Source organism: Ceratotherium simum, chromosome 2, assembly GCF_057802395.1.
Source record: "Ceratotherium simum simum isolate JZ-2026a chromosome 2, ASM5780239v1, whole genome shotgun sequence".
Classification (NCBI taxonomy): Eukaryota; Metazoa; Chordata; class Mammalia; order Perissodactyla; family Rhinocerotidae; genus Ceratotherium; species Ceratotherium simum.
Genome location: NC_141901.1, coordinates 74,888,093 through 74,909,789, shown reverse-complemented (window position 1 = coordinate 74,909,789; position 21,697 = coordinate 74,888,093). Strand labels below are relative to the sequence as shown.

Sequence of the window (21,697 nt, the reverse complement as noted above, 5' to 3'; positions counted from 1 at the left end):
GAGATACCATGGCAAAGAGAAAAAATGAAGAAAAAGAGTGCTGTATGTGATGTGCATTAAAATATTAAAAAGACCCTTATATCATTCCCAATTTAAAGTGGACATCCCAACTCAGTGCTCTACATGGGCAGAGTGGATGACCTTAATGTGGATGAAAATTTTCCCCATTATCAGTCTTTATTTCCAAAAATAGATGACAGACAACTCTCATTCCTAGACGCTCCCATGGGGAGGCATATGATTTAGATTCTGCCTAGCGGATCCACTTCTGTGAGACTTAGATGCAGATATGAGTCACCCAGAGATGGTATTTTTCATGGGGTAGTTGGTTTTCTACAAATGTGAAGATGGAAGAGTCCAGTTCCTCAGAGCTGACCCTGGTAGAGCTTCTGGCATTTGATATGGAGATCATGGTGCCAGGTGGCAGGTTCTGTGGTGTTTTCTCTTGAGATGCCTTCATTGTATGGAGTGTATTGCTCCTTACTGAAGAGCTATATAGTCTGACTTTCTCCCCATCCTGGAGAATCTGTGTACTAGTTAATAGTCTTAAATTCTTTTTTGCTTAAAAATCAGTGCCAATTTTGTTTGCACCGAAGAATTCTGAGTGATATGCATCCTTAAATAGTGGGGTTTATTAATAGTTTTGTATTAATAAATTGTTCTTGTTTTTTCCTTCTATTGTCTTGTACTTCTTACCTAGGCATTTTGTCCTCAATGGCTTCCAGGAAATAATGTCATAACAGAAATGCAGAGAGAAAATGGAGTCAAATAATAGGATTTTAGGAGTTCATAATACTCCAATCCAATTCCATGACAAGAGTAAAAACTGGAGTTAGAGCATGGGCTGAGGATATCTGAAAAGGTGATGTGGATGAGGAAGAAAAAGTCTACCCTGAATATAAACTGATCCATCTCCATTGTAAACTGCATCCCAATGACACAATTAACAATCTCTCCAGAGTAAATGTGAAAGATTTAAAATATATAGTCTTAATGAATTTAAGAAGAGAAATTATATCAAGCATCAACCATAAGGTGTGAAACTAGAAATCAACTACAAGAAGAAAACTGGAAAATTCACAAACATGTGGAGATTAAACAACAAGCTACTGAAAAACCATTTGGTCAAAGGAAAAAATCAAAAGAGAAATCAAAAAATACTTTGAGGCAAATCAAAATGGAAATAAAAAACATCAACACATATGGGATGCTGCAAAAATGGTTCTAAGAGGGAAGTTCATAGAGATAATTGCCTACATCAAGGAACAGGGAAGACCTCAAGTAAATAATCTAACTTTATAGCTCAAGGAACTAGAAAAAGAAGAACAAATGAGCCCAAAGTTAGTAGATGAAGGAAATAACAAAGAGCAGAGTGGAAACAAATGAAATAGAAACCAAAATGATAATAGAAAAGATCAATGAAACTAAGAGCTGGTTTTTGAAAAGATAAAGAAAATTGACAAACCTTTAGCTAGACTCACCAGGAAAAAAAGAGAGAGGACTCAAATAAATCAAATCAGAAATGAAAGAGAAGACATTAGAACTGATGCCACAGAATACAAAGGATCATAAGAGACTACTGTGGACAATTTTATGTCAACAAATTGGACAACATGGAAGAAATTCCTAGAAACACAACCTACGAAGACTCAATCAGGATGAAGTAAAAAATCGGAACAGACTGACTATTAGTAAAGAGATTAAATTGGTAATCAAAAACTTCCCAACAATCCGGTTTACAATTGCATCAAAAAGAATAAAATGCCTAGGAATAAATTTAACCAAAGAGAGGAAAGACTTGTACACTGAAAACTATAAGGCATTGATGAAAGAAATTGAAGAAGACACAACTAAATGGAAATTATCCAAAGTGCATGGACTGGAAGAATTAATATTGTCAAAACGTTCGCACTACCCAAAGGAATCTACAGTTTCAACGTGACCCCTATCAAAATTCCAATGGCATTTTTCACAGAAATAGAACAATTAAAAAATTTGTATGGAACTGCAAAAGACTAAAGCAATCCTGTGAAAGAAGAACAAAACTGGAGACTCCACACTCCCTGATTTCAAAGCTCCTTTATATTACAAAGCTATAGTAATCAAAATGGTATGGTATTGGCATAAAAACAGACACACAGAGCAACGAAACAGAATAGAGAGCCCAGAATTAAACCTATGCATATGTGGTCAACTAATTTATGACAAAGAATCCAAGAATATACAATGGGCAAAGGGCACTCTCTCCAATAACTGGTGTTGAAAAAACTGGACAGCCACATACAAGAGAATAAAATTGGACCAGTATCTTACACCATAAACAAAAGTTAACTCAAAATGGATTAAAGACTTGAATGTAAGATCTGACATCATAAAACTTCTAGAAGAAAACATAGGTGATAAGCTCCTTGACATCAGTTTTGGCGATGATTTTTTGGATTTGACACCAAAAGCAAATGCAACAAAAGCAAAAATAAATGGGACTACAAACTAAAAAGCTTCTGCACAGCAAAAGAAACCATCAACACAATGAAAGGCAACCTATGGAATGGGAGAAAATATTTAGAAATCATATATCTGATAATATATAAAGAACTCATACAACTCAATAGCAAAGAAATAAACTATCTGATTAGAAAACGGGCAGAGGGTCTGAATAGACATTATTCCAAAGAACACATACAAATGATCAAAGATATATGAAAAGGTGCTCAACATCACTAATCATCAGGAAAATGCAATTCAGAAGCCACAAGGCTCAGGTAGCACAGGTAGCTAACACTCTGCTAGCTGCATCAAGGATCTGTGAATGTCTTGAAGGCCCATTGTTTTAGTTCTTTCAATCTCTTCTTTTAGTTCATTTATCTCTTTACTTAACTCTTCAGATTTCTTTTAAAATCCCTCAGTAAGTAGTTCTTTTGGGACCTGTAAAAAGAAGAGAGCCTACTTTTGAAAATCCCCAGTTATCAGGGTTTTGTATTTAACAACCTCAGCAGCTAAGCACCTGTGTCTATTTCTCTATCACCCTAGAACACTCTTTGAGGAGTCTGTCCAATATTTCCACCTGAGTAGTGGGAGCATCTATGGTTTACATTTTCCTATGATCCCTCAGCACCATATCACTGGAGGAAGAGAGGAGTTGGCACTAGGTGAGGCCCGACAGCTCTTTCAGTAATGTGTTCCAGCTCTAAGGATGCACTTGGAGGTGGAATATAGATTGAATTCTAATGAATTCTCAGTTCCACCGAGGTAGCATGACCACACATTTCTAACGATGGAAACTGTTGACTCTCTATAGAACACTGGTCATCAAGCTTAAAGTTGGAACAAACAATGCATTTTACTGTAGGTGTATACAATGAATCAGGCAGACCTGGAAGCAAGTGCATCAAGTTTTAGAGCTTTCAGCACCCCATATTTCCCATCAGGCACAATATGATACTCTCAAGACCATATGGATCTATTTCAGGTCTCTTTCAAGATTGTACTAAGCATATTAAGGACTATAGGACTAAGGTCCTATTCACTTGGGGACACAAAGAGACCCTATATCACCACAAACAGCAGTCCGGGAGCGTGAGGCGTGTTATTTGTGCCCTCCAAACTCTAAAGCTACAGAAGGTGCTGGAGTCTTATAGATTTAGGCCTTCAGCACAATCCATGTTTATTTGATGTTTCAGTGAATCACATGCCTTTGGATTTCCCTCCAGGATCATGAGGGTTAAAATTTTGATTTGGTTAAAATTTTTCTTCTTCTCTTCCTGAGGGACTAGTGTTTCTCCATCAGGCACTGCCCAGGCTCTGTGTAGACTTATCTTCAGCTTCTGTTCCAGTATCCTTTCCTGCTCACTCAGGAGGTTTTCTCTTTCCCTCTCCATCTTCTCTTGCAGTTGGGCTATGTGTTCTTGGAAGGTTCTATTTTGAGCCTCCATTATTTGCTGCAGTTCCTTCAGTTTCTGTCTTAGCAGCTCCTGTTCCTTCTCAGTTGCCTGATTCTTGGCATGCTCAGCTGTTCCACAATGGTGTTACAGAGGGAGGCAAATAACAGTTATGTAGAGCTGTACCCTCCTGAGATCAGAGACTAAAATGACTTTAAATTGGCAGAGAGGAATCTCTGAATTCTCCTAGGAGCCACGCCAGTAAAGGACATTTTAGAATGTGATGGAAAGGCACTGATTGACTGTATGAACAACCCAAACTCCTCGGGTTATTTTCAGATACAGCAGAGTGTGCATTGCAAGGTAGAGGAAGCCTCTTGTTTCAGGAAGGTTTTGCTCTCACACCTGTCAGGGGGAACTGCAGGAACCTACCCACCCTGCTGTGAGCCAAGCCCTAATCCTGTACCTGCTATGACCTTCTCCCCATCAGTGAGGGCTTTGTCTGCCTGCAGGATGGATTCCTTTATTGCTGCCAGTGACTGCAGGAAGCTCTGGAGGACCTTGTTCACCTGAGGAAACAACAAGGAACAAAGACTCATCAGACAACAAAGATCTAGTCTCTTGCTGGGGAAATTGTTGTTCAATAAAATGGCAAATTGGACCCTGTAAATTCTTCATCCTTCTTACTATCCCACTGTGGATCCTTTGCTTCAGTGGTCTAAACTAATTCCAACCTTTTTAGAGCTGTGAAAACTCTCTAGAGCAGCCTCTCTCCTAGCTCTCAGCTTCATCTCCTAATGAGACCACCTACCACCCTCCCCAAGTTACAGACAACCACATATATGTCCAGTTCTAGAGCTGCCCTACCAGCCCTGCCACTTGATGGTTGTGTGTTCTTCGGCAATTTATTAACTTCTCAGTGCATCACATCTCTCAATTTTATAATGAGGGTGACAGTTGTACCTAACTCAGGGTTAAATTGATAACCCAAACACACCATCTAAGAATATACTTAATTTAGGAAGTGAAAGCCCAGTATATGTCAGCCATCACCATTACCATCACTGTCACCACCACCATCATCATCATCATGACCATCACTACCAGTGTGTATCTGTATGATAACCATTATCCCGCCATATCCAATTGATTATTCACCTGTCCTTCTCAGGTAAGATCATAAGCTTCTTGAGAACAACGTTGTTTCTTTAATTATGTACCCCCTATACTTGGCACTAAAACTATTGTGTTGTTTGCTAAATGAAAGGAATATTTCTTTCTTCTGGATTCCTGATAATAAATCCTATATTTGGAAAGAAATATTTCTGGTTTATTAAGAGTATCTAACTAATTGTGGATATAAAAGCTAAAAATGTAGTGATATCACCATGCTGTGCTTTCTCTCCACAAATGGTGCTCTGGTCTGAGATTTTCAAAAGAACCAACAAAGACCATCTGACTCCACTGTGCTGTTCTTTCCCATTTCCCTTATTTCTCACCTTAACTCCTTTCCTGGACACCAGCTCATAGTCCCATTCAACCTTGTTTTTTGCTTCCATGTAGAGATTGTGCCCTCCAGGCACAGAGAAAGTTCCTCTCAAAATGCTTTCCATCAGGGGCCCTGAAATCTGCCTAAGTTCAGCCTAGCAATATTTGACAGGTGCCTCTGCATTCTGCAGGAAGAAATTCTCCTTCTTTTTCTATATGGTGCCCTTCCAGGGAAGTGTGGAGAAATCCAATAGGAAGAAGCTGTTAGAAGGGAAGGTCCAGGTGTGATTGTCTTGGAAGACCTAATCTGATGGTATGAGGGGAGACTGGGACCTGGAATAATAGACAGGGAGTCAAGAGGCTTGTTTTAGCCCCAGTTTAGATCAATTCTCTGTGTGACCTGTGGAAAGTCCCTGAATTCCCTTGGGCTCAGGCTCAAGATCTTGAAATGATGGAGTTGATAGACATGAACTCCATGGTTCCTTTTAATTTTATAATTGAGGTGCAATTGACATATAACATTATGTCAGTTTCAGGTGTACAACATAATGATTTTATATTTGTATACATTGCCAAAAGATCACCACAATCAGCCTAGTTAACATCCGTCACCTTACATTATTACAAAAATCTTTTTTCTTTTGATGAGAACTTTTAAGAACTACTCTCTTAGCAACTTTTCGATATGCAATACAGTATTATCCATTGCTCTTTTAGCAGTAGTAGGAGTAACAGTGATCCATCTATCTTCAATGAGCAACCTCTATATGACTGGAAGTAGACTTTCCTCTGCAAACTTGAGTTGCTATGGATAAAAATGTATACATAGCAAATCACCAAGTCAGCCCTGGTGGTCTGCAGTTAAGATTTGGTGCTTTCACCACTGTGCCTGGGGGTTTGTTTCCCGGTCAAGGAACTACAACACCCGTGTGTTTGTTGTTATATTGTGGTAGCTGCATGTTACTGTGATGCTGAAAGCTATGCCACTGGTGTTTCTAATATGAGCAGGGTCACCCATGATGCACAGGTTTCACTGGAGCTTCCAGGCTAAGACAGACTAGGAAGAAGGATCTTGCCACCCACATCTGAAAAATATGCCATGAAAACCCTATGAATTGCAGCGGAGCATTGTATGATATAGCGATGGAACATGAAATGATGGTGCGTCTGGCAAGGTTCACTCTGGTGTACACAGGGTCACTAGGAATTGGAATTGGCTTGACAACACTTAACAACAAAGCAAATCACCTGCTCATTAATGAGTCAGGTGTTCTCTGAACAGAGTTTTGAATCTTTCATGAATTCTTTTAATGAGGATTTGAATGTGCAAAAATATAAAAACAGAAATTTTTTTGCTGTACTTGTAAATTACAATCCAATTGGCTTTCTTCTATATGAACTGAGAAAGTTTTGTAACCTGTAGGATGGTGAAAGACAGACTCAAACACAAACGTTTGGTTAAGGTGCTTATGGTAAGCAGAATTATGATGCCCTCTAAGAGTTTTCTCCCTTGGTGTCTACCCTCTACACAGTCCCTGGGCCTGTGACTATGATGAATATTAATCCTGTGATTAGATTATTTTATATGGCACAGGTCATCTTTAAGAAATGGAGATAAGAAATTAGCCATGTGGGCACGACCTAATCGCAGGAGCCCTTTAAAAGCAGTTTTCTCCAGTTGGTGGCAGAGAAGGTAGTCAGAGAGATTAGAAACAAGAGAAGGATATGATGCGCCGTTGTTGGCTTGAAGGTGGAGAGGGTGTTCCCCAGAGCCTCCATATAATATAAGCCCATCTGAACCTTGTTTTCAGCTTGTGGTACACTGAGCAGAGCACCCATAAACCTTGTGCTGGGAGCTGACCTGAAGAAGTGTGAGCTAATAGGTGTGTTATTTTAAGCTGTTTGTACTAAGACAGACTAGGAAGAAGGACTTGGCGACCCACTTCTGAAAACAAAAATTGGTTGTGAAAACTCTGTGAATAGCAGTGGAGCATTGTCTGATACAGTGGTGGAAGATGAGAGGATGGTGCAAGAAGACGAGGCAGGGTTCCGCTTTGTTGCACACAGTGTTGCCAGGAGTCAGAATCGACTTGATGGCACGAACAAGGAAACAAATGGCACATAGTAATTTGTTTTGCCATATTAGAAAATAAGAGCCAATTTTTTAGAAAAAGGATGAACTGTAGCCTGTAGAGACCTGTCACTCATAAGAATCCAAGCTCTTTTTATAGGGAGAAGCACATGCATCATGAGGTCAAAAAAGGGGAGTCAAGGATCATTCTAGAAGGACAGGAGTCAGAAAGGATATATGCTAAGGCACATTACCATGAGCTTCTTCTGGTGCTCTCGCTTGTTATTGTTGAAAGAGTGCTCCATGAAGGTTGCAATGGCTTCCCCCTCATAGGCCGCATGCACAGCCAGCAGCTCCTGGAGTGCGTCTGTGGGGAACCTCACTTGCTGGGCCCTCTGCTCCCTGTAGTGGTCAGCTGCCGTCTGCACAGCTGCTGAGTTCTCTCACTTGGCCAGAGTTATCACTGCATTTTCCACACAAGGAACTGCTCCACCGTTGATGACCTCTACGTGGGTCACCACCAGAGTCGCTAGTTCTGAATGACACACAATATTAGGGAACAGACCGAAAGTTGTCACTCATTATTTTATAAGCTATAAAGATCCACATTCTAAAACTCACCAAAATGTTATTGAAATGAAGTTTTGCATTTTCTCTTTCTTCTTCTCCTCTTTATCTTCCTCCTTTTCCTCCTCCTGGTCTCCTCTTCCTTCCTGTTCCACGAATCCTCTTCCTTGTAATAACATCACTCTGTAGTCTACTCACTCTCTCTTTTATGGTTTCCAAATTCATCACATTATAAATTAATAATCTCAACTAATATGTTCAAGGGTTTCCCAGAACAGTTTTGCATTGTAACAAAATAAAAAAGAGCTTATTACACAAGTAAATAAATTACAGAATTTTTGAGCATGATTTCTAAATGAAAATATGGGTCCCCAAGTAAAAAATTCATCAAAAATTTCAGGACAGTGACACAAACATTAAACCAAGCTTGGGTCCACCTCCGCACAGGGCACTGTGTGACTACTGAGGTCAGATGTCCATGAAGCCAGCCCTATACATAAGATTAAATTTAAATTTTTTCCTCAAACTTTCAACGAGCTAGCTGGGATTCATGGCATACGATTTATTTTCTAACTGGTGTAAATTCACAAAATATCTTGTGTATTTTCACAGTGGAACATTTATCCCATTGGATTTCTCATTACCATGCAAATTTCTATCCTTAGGAGCTGCTTGTGCTTATGTTATTAGTCTATTAGTTTCATGAGATATACAGTAGGCTGCAGTAAACCTTCATATAGGGAAACTTTAATGAAGGAACATGTATTTATATATGTGGCATGAATATCTGCTTCTCCACACATACAGAAGGAAACAAGATTACTGACAAACCCAGACAGCAATCAAGCTTCATCACACACACTGAACCCCAGAGAGGCATGCTGTAACAAAAGAGACTCACCATTCCCAGTGACAATGATTCCCTCTCCTAGGGTCTCGATTTTTGCCTTGGTGAAGATACATGAATAGAAATTTTTTGATTGAACCTGGAAGTCCCATTCCATTTGGTTTTCTGATGCTTCCTCGACATGGAGTAATAGTTTTCCAGCACTTGTAGGCCGGTCAAAGACAAAGAACTTTCATTCTGGAAAGAACTTCCTGATACATTCTCTAGACATGCCGGAATTTTGGATTTGGGGATTGTCACCTGCAGAGATGGAAAAAGATCATTAAAGAGACAGCCTTCAGGCAAGGGGGCTGAGGACTTTCATTTCCAGGGATCTTTGCCTCATTGTAACTCCTGTGCCTGTAAATCTACTTTTTTTAAATCATGCAAATCAACCTTATGATCATCTACTCAAGGCATGGAAAACCCTGTTTTGGTACAGAGTCAAGGTGAAGAAATTACTTCTGGGGAGGAAAGGGAGGCATCCATCCCAAGTGAAGAAACTTATGATCGTTTCCCTAGCCCTTGCGTGGTGTGCAGTACATCGACCAGGTATTAGATGTTTGTTGAATGATAGATTAATCCAAGAAATTGTCAGAAATACTGTTCTGATATTACAGTTCTCATATCAGAAATGAAATATGGGCTCTAAAGTAAAGTAATGGTAGAAATAAGGATTTAGAGCAATATAGGCCTATCTCAACAACAAGAAAAATCTCAAATAAACAATCTAACAATGCACCTAAAGGAACTGGAAAAAGAAGGACAAACAAAGCCCAAAATCAGTAGAAGAAGGGAAATAATAAAAATCAGAGCAGAAATAAATGAAATAGAGACCAAAAAAACAATAGAAAAAATTAATAAAACCAAGAGCTGGTTCTTTGAAAAGATCAACAAAATTAACAAACCTTTAGCTAGACTCACCAAGAAAAAAAGAGAGAAGGAACAAATAAGTAAAATCAGAAATGAAAGAGGAGAGGTTACAACAGACAGCTCAGAAATACAAAAGATTATAAGAGAATACTATGAAAAGCTATATGCTAACCAATTCGACAATCTGGAAGAAACGGATAAATTCTTAGAATCATACAACCTTCCAAAACTGGATCAAGAAGAAGTAGAGAATTTCAATACACCAATCACCAGTAAGGAGATCGAAACAGTAATCACAAACCTCCCCAAAAATCAAAGTCCAGGACCAGACGGCTTCCCTGGTGAATTCTACCAAACATTCAAAGAAGACTTAATACCTATCCTTCTCAAACTCTTCCAAAAAATTGAGGAGGGGGGGAAGCTCCCTAACTCATTCTGTGAAGCCGACATTACCCTGATACCAAAACCAGACAAGGACAACACAAAAAAAAGAAAATTACAGGCCAATATCACTGATGAACATCGATGCAAAAATCCTCAACAAAATACTAGCAAATCGCATACGACAATACGTTAAAAAGATTATACACCATGATCAAGTGGGATTTATTCCAGGGATGCAGGGATGGTTTAACATTTGCAAATCAATCAACGTGATACACCACATTAATAAAATGAAGACTAAAGATCACATGATCATCTCAATAGATGCAGAGAAAGCATTTGACAAGATACAGCATCCACTTATGATAAAAACTCTGAATAAAATGGGTATAGAAGGAAAGTACCTCAACATAATAAAGACCATACATGAGAAACCCACAGCTAATATCATCCTCAATGGTGAAAAACTGAAAGATATCCCTCTAAGAACAGGAACCAGACAAGGATGCCCACTCTCACCACTCCTATTTAACATAGTACTGGAAGTCCTAGCCAGAGCAATCAGGCAAGAGAAAGAAATAAAAATTGGAAGGAAGAAGTGAAACTGTCACTATTTGCAGATGACATGATTTTATATATAGAAAACCCTAAAGAATCCACCAGAAAACTTTTAGAAGTAATAAACGAATATGGTAAAGTTGCAGGATACAAAATCAACATACAAAAATCAGTTGCATATCTGTACACCAACAACGAAGTAGCAGAAAGAGAAATTCAGAATACCATCACATTTACAATTGCAACAAAAAGAATAAAATACCTAGGAATAAACTTAACCAAAGAGGTGAAAGATCTGTACACCGAAAACTATAAAACATTTCTGAAAGAAATTGAAGAAGACACAAAGAAATGGAAAGACATTCCGTGCTCTTGGATTGGAAGAATTAACATAGTTAAGATGTCCATACTTCCTAAAGCCATCTATAGATTCAGTGCAATCCCTATCAAAGTTCCAACAACAGTTTTCACAAAAATAGAACAAAGAATCCTAAAATTTATATGGAACAACAAAAGACCCCGAATAGCTAAAGGAATCCTGAGAAAAAAGAACAAAGCTGGAGGTATCACACTCCCTGATTTCAAAATATACTACAAAGCTATAGTAACCAAAACAGCATGGTACTGGCACAAAAACAGACACACAGATCAATGGAATAGAATCGAAAGCCCAGAAATAAACCCACACATCTATGGACAGCTAATCTTTGACAAAGGAGCCAAGAACATACAATGGGGAAAAGAAAGTCTCTTCAACAAATGGTGTTGGGAAAACTGGACAGCCACATGCCAAAAAATGAAAGTAGACCCTTACCTTACACCATACACAAAAATTAACTCCAAATGGATTAAAGACTTGAATGTAAGACCTGAAACTGTGAAACTTCTAGAAGAAAACATAGGCAGTACGCTCTTCGACATAGGTCTTAGCAACATCTCTTCAAACACCATGTCTGACCGGGCAAGAGAAACAATGGAAAAAATAAACAAATGGGACTACATCGAACTAAAAAGCTTCTGCACAGCAAAGGAAACCATCAACAAAATGAAAAGACAACCTAACAATTGGGAGAAGATATTTGCAAGCCATACATCTGATAAGGGCTTAATCTCCAAAATATACAAAGAACTCATGCATCTCAACAACAAAAAAACTACCAACCCAATTAAAAAATGGGCAAAAGACCTGAACAGACATTTCTCCAAAGAAGATATACGGATGGCCAACAAGCACATGAAAAGATGTTCAAAATCACTAACTATCAGGGAAATAAAATCAAAACTACAATGAGCTATCACCTCACACCCCTCAGAATGGCTATAATTAACAAGACAGGAAAACAACATGTGTTGGAGAGGATGTGGAGAGAAGGGAACTCTCATACACTGCTGGTGGGAGTGCAAACTGGTGCAGCCACTATGGAAAACAGTATGGAGATTCCTCAAAAAATCAAGGATAGAACTACCATATGATCCAGCCCATCCAATCCTGGGTGTTTATCTAAAGAACTTGAAAACACCAATGCGTAAAGATACATGCATCCCTGTGTTCATTGCAGTGTTATTCACAATAGCCAAGACTTGGAAGCAACCTAAGTGCGCACCAAGGGACGAATGGATAAAGAAGATGTGGTATATATACACAATGGAATACTACTCAGCCATAAGAAACAATCAAATCCAGCCGTTTGTGACAACATGGATGGAGATTGAGGATATTATGCAAAGTGAAATAAGTCAGAGGGAGAAGGTCAAATACCATATGATTTCCTTCATTAAGTAGTAGATAACAACAACAATAAACAAACACATAGAGACAGAGATTGGATTGATGGTTACCAGAGGGAAAGGGGGAGAGGAAGGAGGGCGAAAGGGATAATTCGGCACATATGTGTGGTGATGGGTTGTAATTAGTATATGGGTGGTGAACATGATGTAAGCTATGCAGAAATAGAAGTTTAATGATGTACACCTGAAATTTATACAATGTTATAAACCAATGTTACTGCAATAAACAAAATATTTTAAAAAAAAGAAATAAGGATATTTATGATATTGCTGGGGACAATACCATGTAGAGGACAGATGATACTGAGTAAGTAAAGAAAAGCTTTATAAAATCAGAGTGAAAAATCATACATACACACATTAGAAATATGTTTAGAGATTCCTTTAGCAGACATCACAAAACAATAAGGTTAACCTAAATGTACCTTGCAGACCTCACCAGTTCTCTATATCAGATTATATCAGACATGACAATGTCACACAGAGGGGTTCTGGGCATATTCTAGCTGTTCAGTAAATATTTGTGGAAAGAATAAATACATGATTAAATAAACAAAAATAAACTTTGCTTCTAGGTATGACTCATTATCCTCTCTGCTGAATATAATCCATGTAATGAATTTATTATATGAACATGACGATACTGTGTAAGGCTGTAGAACGAAGAGGGTGATGTTACGAGAATGAGCAAATGAAGGATTTGACAGTCTTACTGGAAGGACATGTCAATGCCTTTCTTTCATTTTTTTTTTTTTTAACTATTTAGAGTATAAATATCCTGCCTATGAAGGCTGTAACTGTGTGGGTTAGAGAAATATACTGTGTGAAATATATTTCAAAAATATATTTACCTTGTGATTCTGTGTTTACCAACTTCCAATCAGATAGGTTATTTTGCTTGAAATAGAAGAGGAAGAACACTTAATATATAATACAAGTATGTGAGCCTTTTTCTACATGGTATCAATTTTTCTAAAATCATTTGGTCCTATATTGCATCCTAAGTTTCCTCAGTGATCTTAAACTCAATTTGCTAGAGTTTTTCAAGTAATAATAATGACTGAAACCATACCCTCTAGTCAATCACCAATAACTTTAGCATGGGTCTCAATCCAATCTAATATAAAGGTTGACATCGAGTGCTGAATGACAGGGCTTAGTTGATCCTATCCCCTTCTGAGCCTTCTACCACCCAGGCCATGCTCTGATACCTGGAATCAACTTCAAGGTATTCTCCAGGTACTCATCAGAAGTGATGGGGTGTCCGTGTAACTCCAGCTCCAGCATGAAATCCCACACGAGTCCAAACAAAGTCTGGAAAAAAACTCACAAACTTGGCTGAGTCATCTACTTCGCCAGAGCTGGGAGAGGATCTTATCTTAATTAGCTTTGTTAGTTCAGTCACATAGCTGGGATCTTAGCGAAGGAATGAGAAGTGCTCTACACCACAATTTCCAGATCACACCCAGAAACAAGTTTAAAAACATTCCCATTTGCCCTGTGTCCTCTTCTCCTCCACCAGGAGAAATGAGTCACAAGAAGGAAGAAACTGTCTCAGTTGCCATTCCCGGAAACTCAATAAAATACAGTGGTTAGTTCCTGGAAGGATACTGCCGCTGCTCCAGGGCCTGGTGGTTGATGGTGCTCATGCTGTTGTAGACAAATGGCTCAGAAGCACGGCCAGTGTAAAGATCCACATGTCATTCTTAGAGTCACCCTAGAAAGTACATTACAGCAGGGACTTGGGAGTCTACTCTTCATTCACTCATTCAGTTGTTCATTCACTATGTCGGCTGTACTACAATAGTAGGACAAATAACATAAATTTTGAAGACAATGCTAAATTCAAACCTCATTTTGGGTATTGACATTGACCACTCTCAGGACTTCAGTTTCTTTAGCTGTTACAGAAGTGAACGACACTGGAAATGTATGTCAAATATTTAATACAGCATAGAACAAGGAAAGTGTGCAATAATAAGTGGGCAGGGCCGGCTCCGTGGCTTAGCGGTTGAGTGCGCGCGCTCTGATGCTGGCGGCCCGGGTTCGGATCCCGGGAGCGCCCCGAGGCACCACTTCTCCGTCCAACGCGAGGCCGAGTCCCACGTACAGCAACTAGAAGGATGTGAACCTATGACATACAACTATCTACTGGGGCTTTGGGGGGAAAAAACTGAATAAATAAAATCTTAAAAAAAAAAAAAAAAAAAATAATAAGTGGGCAATGATTCCTTTGCAAATATTTCTTGATTATGGGCTGTATTAGGGACACAAATGCTATTCACTTAAATTCACCAACTATTCCTTGTGTCTGTACAAAATGCCATAAACTGGCATTGCTTGTGTGGATATAAAGTTCCATATGACAGTCCCTGCTCTCGAGAGATGACTTTCTGGAGGGGCAGATATACATGTCAACATACAAATGCCTCCAAGATGATAAACTCTGCCAGGAATGGAATCAAATGTCATGCCGTAAAAGACAAAGGTGGAATGACAATAAACCAGAAAAGTATTATATGAATTCAGAGCAACAAGTGATTATGTCTGACAGCAATACGATGACATTAGATGAAAACAGCTGGGCTTTAAATAATTGACGGAATGTGGAATTGTGGAGATAAAGGGATCATAAGTGGAAGGACAACAGAAGCCAATCAGAATTGTCAGACAGTGTAGTCATTTAAAGGTATTACAGGGTTATTTTATCTGACTGAAGTAGTGGTTATGTGTGTGGGAATAGATGAGGCTTAAAAGGAGAGTCAGGGCAAGTCGTGAGTGACATGGTAACAGCGTTAGGGAAGACCTGAATACACTACAGGTGTAAGGGCAGCAAGTAGTTCTGCTGCCACCACTTTACAATTTGTTGTGTTTTGGTTCCCTGGCCAAAAAAATTAGATAAAAAGGAGAAGGTTTATGCAAACTATAGTTTACTGGGAATCCATAAGCCATTTTGGCTTTACACTGAGGGGATTACTGAGTACTTTAACCTGAATTTTTAAATTCAGAATTTCTGAATTCATGCCCCAACTCTTTTTGCAGTAATGGAAGCCAAAGATCCACTGCTGCTACTTTCAATTTAGACTCAGACTAATAAAAATAAGGAGAAAAGACTGATTGCAACGAACACTATGAAGGTAAAATATCTAAAATTAGGCCGTTTGCAATGCTTTTGGTAGGTCTAGCTCATGTTTTTATAGATGTCAATGAAGAATTATTCTCTGATGCTCAGAGACTTGAACTAAAACTTTAGTGAATGTTCCTGCTGTAGCTGAAGCTTTTCTGGAGATGATTTAAATAGATTATTTCACTGAAACTCTGTTTTCATGGTTCCTACCTCCAACCCCATCAACTCCACACACCTTAACTATTAGAGCCCATTTATCTCAAGGGTTAAAGCTTCCTCCAAGATGTTTCTCTTAACCTGAATGACTGGGTTACATTCTCACTTTTTGTATCCATGGTACCCTATACTGATGACACTGCTAATTTCCTTACCCCCAGGTAGGCTCTGGGCCTCACCACATTCACTGCACTATCATAGGATGTAACACAAAGCCCTGGAGTTCAGCTGCATGATGAGTACTTGTTAACTTGTATCTTTCACTCCAGTGTTAAAAATAAGAAGATCTGGCTCTAATTACCAAAGTATTAAGCTTGAAAAGGAAGTAAATTCAAGGAACAGAATTTAGCCTCATTATTCAGAAATGGATTTGCAGTTTACAGGATATGTCATAAAAGTTGAACTGAGGTGGCAAATTAAAATGTAAGGGGAATATCAAGAGCAAAGGAGCCTTTCTGTTTTACCTTTTCCATGTTGCTCAGGCCCTCGTGTCCAGAAGGACCAGGATGTGGTTTGGCTTGGATGGGTGGGGTACACACCACACCCAGATGCCCTTGGTTTCAGACCTCACAGTGGAGCCCAGATGGAAACATGCAAAGAAAGAAGAGAAAGCAACATACAGTCACAGCAGATAGTCCAGGCTGTTGACGGGTTATAGTTATCCAACATGTCAGAATGTAAGTGCCTGTCTGGGAGGAGGGTTGCTCCATTTCAGCAAGGACAGCTGATCCAATCTTTATGCATATTAAGAACTTTCTCAAGAAATACTTTGTGTCCTCTATTCATCTCATACCATCAATGGCTCAAACTATGTCACCCTGCAGACCTAATGTAAACTCTATTAACCTTTCTATTTTTATCTGACACTGAAGAGATCCCTTGTACTCCAATTTCTGATGGAGTTCAACCAGTGGGAGGCACCAGCAGGAGACCAGAAGTGGGTGTGTGTTCCCCTAGGTTCCACCCTGGTGAGCGACAGTGTCCCAGTGCCTCTGCTCCACTACCTTGGGTCACAGCTCCTTTCATTTAGCTCCACCGAATAGCTCTGCTCTTTGCCATGTTCTGGTGTCCACTCATTGCTTGCCTCTTCTGGCTGTAGGATTTATAATAGCTACCTGCCGTTTTTATTGCCACTCTTTGGGTGCTTCCTCATTCCTCATTGATTCCCTTTGCCCTGCTTATGCCCTTGTAAATAGTCCCTGCGTTAGACACTCTTAAATTGCCCCTTGAGTAGGTCGTCTGTGTCCTGCCGGGACCTGGTCTGATACATCAGCTTTTGTTGGAATCTTTCCTTCATTTCTTCCCTGTATTTTCCTCATTTCTTTTCTCCTTTTTAAGCAAATCATGAGTTTTTTGTTCTTTGCCTCGGATGGGGATATAACAGAAGGGAAAGCAGAGAAGACTTGTGACACTTGCTTGCCTCTCTTTCCAAAGTCTTAAACCCACAGGAGGAGAGGATATGAAGTATATGCCCAGGAATCTGCCAGTGATATATCTTGTCCAACAGTCCAAGATTTTGACCCTCTGCCATATGCTGACGCTTCCTTCAACCGAGGATAGAAATGGACTTGATAAATTACCAATGGGAGCATGGTTCTGCATGACTCAGGCCATTCAATTTCCACACCAGGTGTGTTCTCCACAGAGAGGGTATAAAGCCTGAGATGGTCTGTACTCCTCTATATCGTGGTAGTATTTGATTGCTTGCTGATTAATACAGAGTAATCTGAACTCCTAGTTCCCCCAGCGAAATAGGACATGGTATAATTGGATGTTATCACTTTCAGTCATGAGTCATGAAAACAGGCAAAGCAAGTCATCACGCAGGAGAGAGAGTAGTGGCCTGGCTCTGCTCATGGACCTTGACTGGACACCAGTCTCTTTCTTTTTGTTATTCCTGTGATATGAGTGCAGTGGTAGAGTCACAATTCAGGTGTTTTAAAGCATTTTGAGGGTAGGGACATTATCAACAACGAGAAATCACCTCGTTATAACCTGATATTATCTTGAGTAGAATAAAACAGGACATTGTTGAGGTTCCTTGAATCATATCTCCCTTAGGGTCCTCAATCTTTAATCCTTCAAAATTGAGTTATTAATTAATTTAGGCAAGGCAAGGAAAGTGTGCTTCCTGACTGCTGGTCAAAAATTCCCTAAAAGAAAGAAAAAGACAATGATTTGGGCTTTTGGGTGTTGGTAATATTTTATTTCTTGATCTGGGCAGTGATTACACAGATGATCACTTTATTAACTTAATTGTACATGTATGTTCTATGAACTCTTCTGAATGTTTAATAGTTAACTTATTAGAAAGACTAAATAGAGAAAGAAAATGAGGTATAATTTATCAAAGTTTTGCTATGAATTGAAGCAAAAATATTGGATGCTAGCCCCATTGAGATATGAGATATACAGGGGTGCTGCTCCTCTTCTTCCTTCTACCCCTTTTTAAAAACAGAACATATTAAACAATATTTGAGTGCCGCATGAAATGACCCTGTAGTATAGGTCAAAAGTGACGCAGGAGAAAGGAAGGGAATAGTTGCTGCAGCTGAGCTCCTGAGCAGCTGAGAGTGGTTAGGGGTCAAGACCGATGTGGTGGGGGCCGGCCCGGTGGCTCAAGCGGTTAAGTGCTTGCGCTCCGCTGCGGCAGCCCGGGGTTCGCTGGTTCGGATCTCGGGCGTGCACCGACGCACCACTTGGCAAGCCATGCTGTGGCGGCGTCCCAAATAAAGTGGAGGAAGATGGGCACGGATGTTAGCCCAGGGCCAGTCTTCCTCAGCAAAAAAAGAGGAGGATTGGCAGATGTTAGCTCAGGGCTGATCTTCCTCACACACACACACAAAAACCAATGTGGTGGATCTTTTGATAGCACTGGGGAACTCTTCATTACTGGGCAGAAGGGTGAAATTTTATGGACAGATGGGGTTAAAGTTATAAATTTTGCAGTGAGAATTAGAAGTTTTCTCCCATGGGAGGAGTTTTCTTCATCACTTGCTGAAGATGACCCTAAAGGAGGTGTGATCAGCCTGTGCTATTACTGCTTCCAAGCGTATGGCCCAGCCCCAGGACAACACTCACTATGGCTCTGTCCTGCCAGGCAGTTCATTAGGTAGGATTTCCCTGTCTGATAGAGCCCAGCAATGGCCACCACCACCACCACAGGCTGTGATATGTCGTCAAGAATCTTTAGTGCTTCTTGATTTATTGTCAGCTGATTTTTCTGGTTTTGCTCAAGACAAATGGGGCTCATCATGGCGTATCCAGATGCCATGGTAAGCTACAACCCAGAGGAAGAACTCAGTAGAATACAGGATCCCCAAATCGTCTCTAATTGTTATACAAGTAACCTGCATGTCAGCTTTTTGCTTATGGAAATTATTTATCCATTTTCTCTATTTTGTATGTTTCTAAAAGATAAGTATTTAGCCTCGAGTGTCACGGCCTGGTACAGACACCTAATGTACCTTGTCTTATTGATCCTCAAATGAATCCTAAAACAACCTTGCCCACTTCATGCATAAAATGAATAGAATGAGAAAAACAAACCGCTGATGATGGAGCCTTGAGTACGTTAACATTTTGGGGGTAAGGAGAAGCAGAATGGGACGTGAAGGAGACGAAGAATGCCAGAGAAGATTTCAGGAGTTCCAGAATGATTTGGTCCCTCATCAATTTCACAAATATTTATTGACTACCTACCACGTGCTGCACACTGTTCTAGGTGCTCAGTATCAAGCAGCGAACAAAGTGGATACAAACTCCTGCCTCACAGAGCTCTATTCTAGTGGGAGGAGACAGATACTAAAGAAAGCAAAGAAGCAAAATACACATCTGTATATTAGACGATGGTAAATGCTCAGAAGAAAATAAGCGGGGAGTGGGGATAGGGAGTGTTGGGGGTTGAATTTACATAGAGGGTAGTCAGGGAAGACCTCTCTGAGAAACAGAACGTGAATGTGATCAGCAACCTTGATGAGGACAGGTTAGTGAATGGTGGGAGCAGGAGCAGGCTGGAGGAGGAGTGACTGTAGAGAAAGAAGAGATGAAGAATGTAGCTCTCTCCAAACACAACAGGACAGATCCTTACAGAACTGAGACAAAATTATGGGTGCAGAAGTTAATTTATTTAACTGGAATAAAAGGATATATCTTATAGGCTGCCAGGGAAGAGAGGCAGTAGCCAGGGTGTTTTAGGGTCTGCCCAGAACTGCCAGAGTCCCTCAGCTGGGTGAGGCTCTACTTTCAATATTTTCATCGTAATGATTGGGCGTCTCATGAAATCAAAAACAGGACAGCATTCAAAGAGCTTTGACTGTCCCTTTATTTTCTCAAAGCCAATGCTAAGCAGCGTTCACAGGTTCCCATACTCTATAAGCTGTGTGATCAATGGAAAGATTATTAATTTCTCTGTGCCTCAGTTTTTTCTTCCTTAAAGTGGCAACACTAACAGTAACAATGTATTGATCATTAAAGTCATCAGGAAGATTACATATCTCATAATATTTATAATGCTCTTAAAATCTTGCCGGTACATAGTAAATCCTATGTAAGTATTGATTAAAAACTGAGTGTTTTAGAAGAAGGCAGGGTGGGTAATTTCTAAATGAAGGTGAAGGATCGGCTTTGGACTGAAACAGTAACGCTTCTCTCCCAGGTTGCAAGCAAGCGGGAGGACACATCCCATGAGGAGGATGAGCAGGCGGGAGACCAGCAGTAACAGCTGAGCAGGAGGACACTGATGGAGGATGCGTCAGGCTGGATGAACCCAGAGCTGCCCTGGGATGTCAGGGCACAGATTCTGGAGTCAGGCTGCCAGGATCCAAAGCTGAGGGTTCAAGTCACTTATTTTCTGTGAGACCTTGAAAAAGGAACTACCTCTGTAAGCCTCCATTGTCTTATCAGTAATATAGGTAAAACAATGATTCCTGCCTGACACAGGCTGGTAAGAAACTCTTAATAATGTACTTTAATTGTCCTGGGTTAATATACTGTTTCAACAATGAGCAAGTTAGGCAATGTGTTAAAATGTGTCAATAGGTTCTGTTAGCTGCAAATTGCCAAGAAATATAAGGTATTAAAATCCTTGTGTCAGAAAATAACATCAATTTAACAGACTTCCTCTGTACAATTTCTCTTCTTTTTCTATACTTGATTGCGAGCAGAGTTGGGGGACTAAAACATGACCCTTTTAGTGCGGTGTTATTAGCAGGAGGAATTGTACAGTTTATTTCTTAGACTGAATAATTAAAAAGGTTTAGGTAGGAATAGATGAGTTTTTAACTTTTTTTCAATGTTTCTTTATTACTTTTTTCCAGTTTTATTGAGATGTAATTGATGTACAGCACTGTATAAGTTTAAGGTGTATAGGACAATGATTTAACGTACACATATTATGAAATGGTTACCACAATAAGTTTAGTTAACATCAATTATTTCACATAGATACCGAAAAAAAGAAAAAGAAGAAAAATGCCTTTTGTCCCTTGTGAAGAGAACTCTTTGGATCTACTCTCTTAACAACTTTCAAATATACCATACAGCAGTGATAACCAAAGTCAGCATGTTATACATTACATCTCTAGTACTTATTTCTCTGTTTTTCACTTATACTTCTGGAAATATTTCTTTTTTATTTTACTCTATTTTTGAGGTAACATTGGTTTATAACATTATATAAATTTCAGGTGTACATCATTATATTTCAATATCTGTGTAGACACCATGTTCACCAGCCAAAGACTAATTACCATTTATCACCGTACATAGGTGCCGTGTCACCTCTTTTACCCTCCCCCCTCTCCCTCTGGTAACCAATCTAATCTCTGATCCTATGTGTTTGTTGTTGTTGTTTTTATCTT

At 39.6% G+C, this 21,697-nt stretch overlaps 1 pseudogene across 1 annotated transcript; it reads right to left on the bottom strand.

Moving 5' to 3' along the window:
• Positions 1–2,963: 2,963 nt before the first annotated feature.
• Positions 2,964–19,110, bottom strand: LOC147918058 (guanylate-binding protein 7-like; annotated as a pseudogene). Its single transcript, XR_015556105.1, has 9 exons — positions 18,918–19,110; positions 16,301–16,427; positions 14,105–14,210; positions 13,705–13,902; positions 8,906–9,151; positions 7,692–7,972; positions 5,378–5,590; positions 4,345–4,447; positions 2,964–4,009 (listed from the first exon to the last, which is right to left on the bottom strand). The product of XR_015556105.1 is annotated as a guanylate-binding protein 7-like (transcript).
• Positions 19,111–21,697: the final 2,587 nt, after the last annotated feature.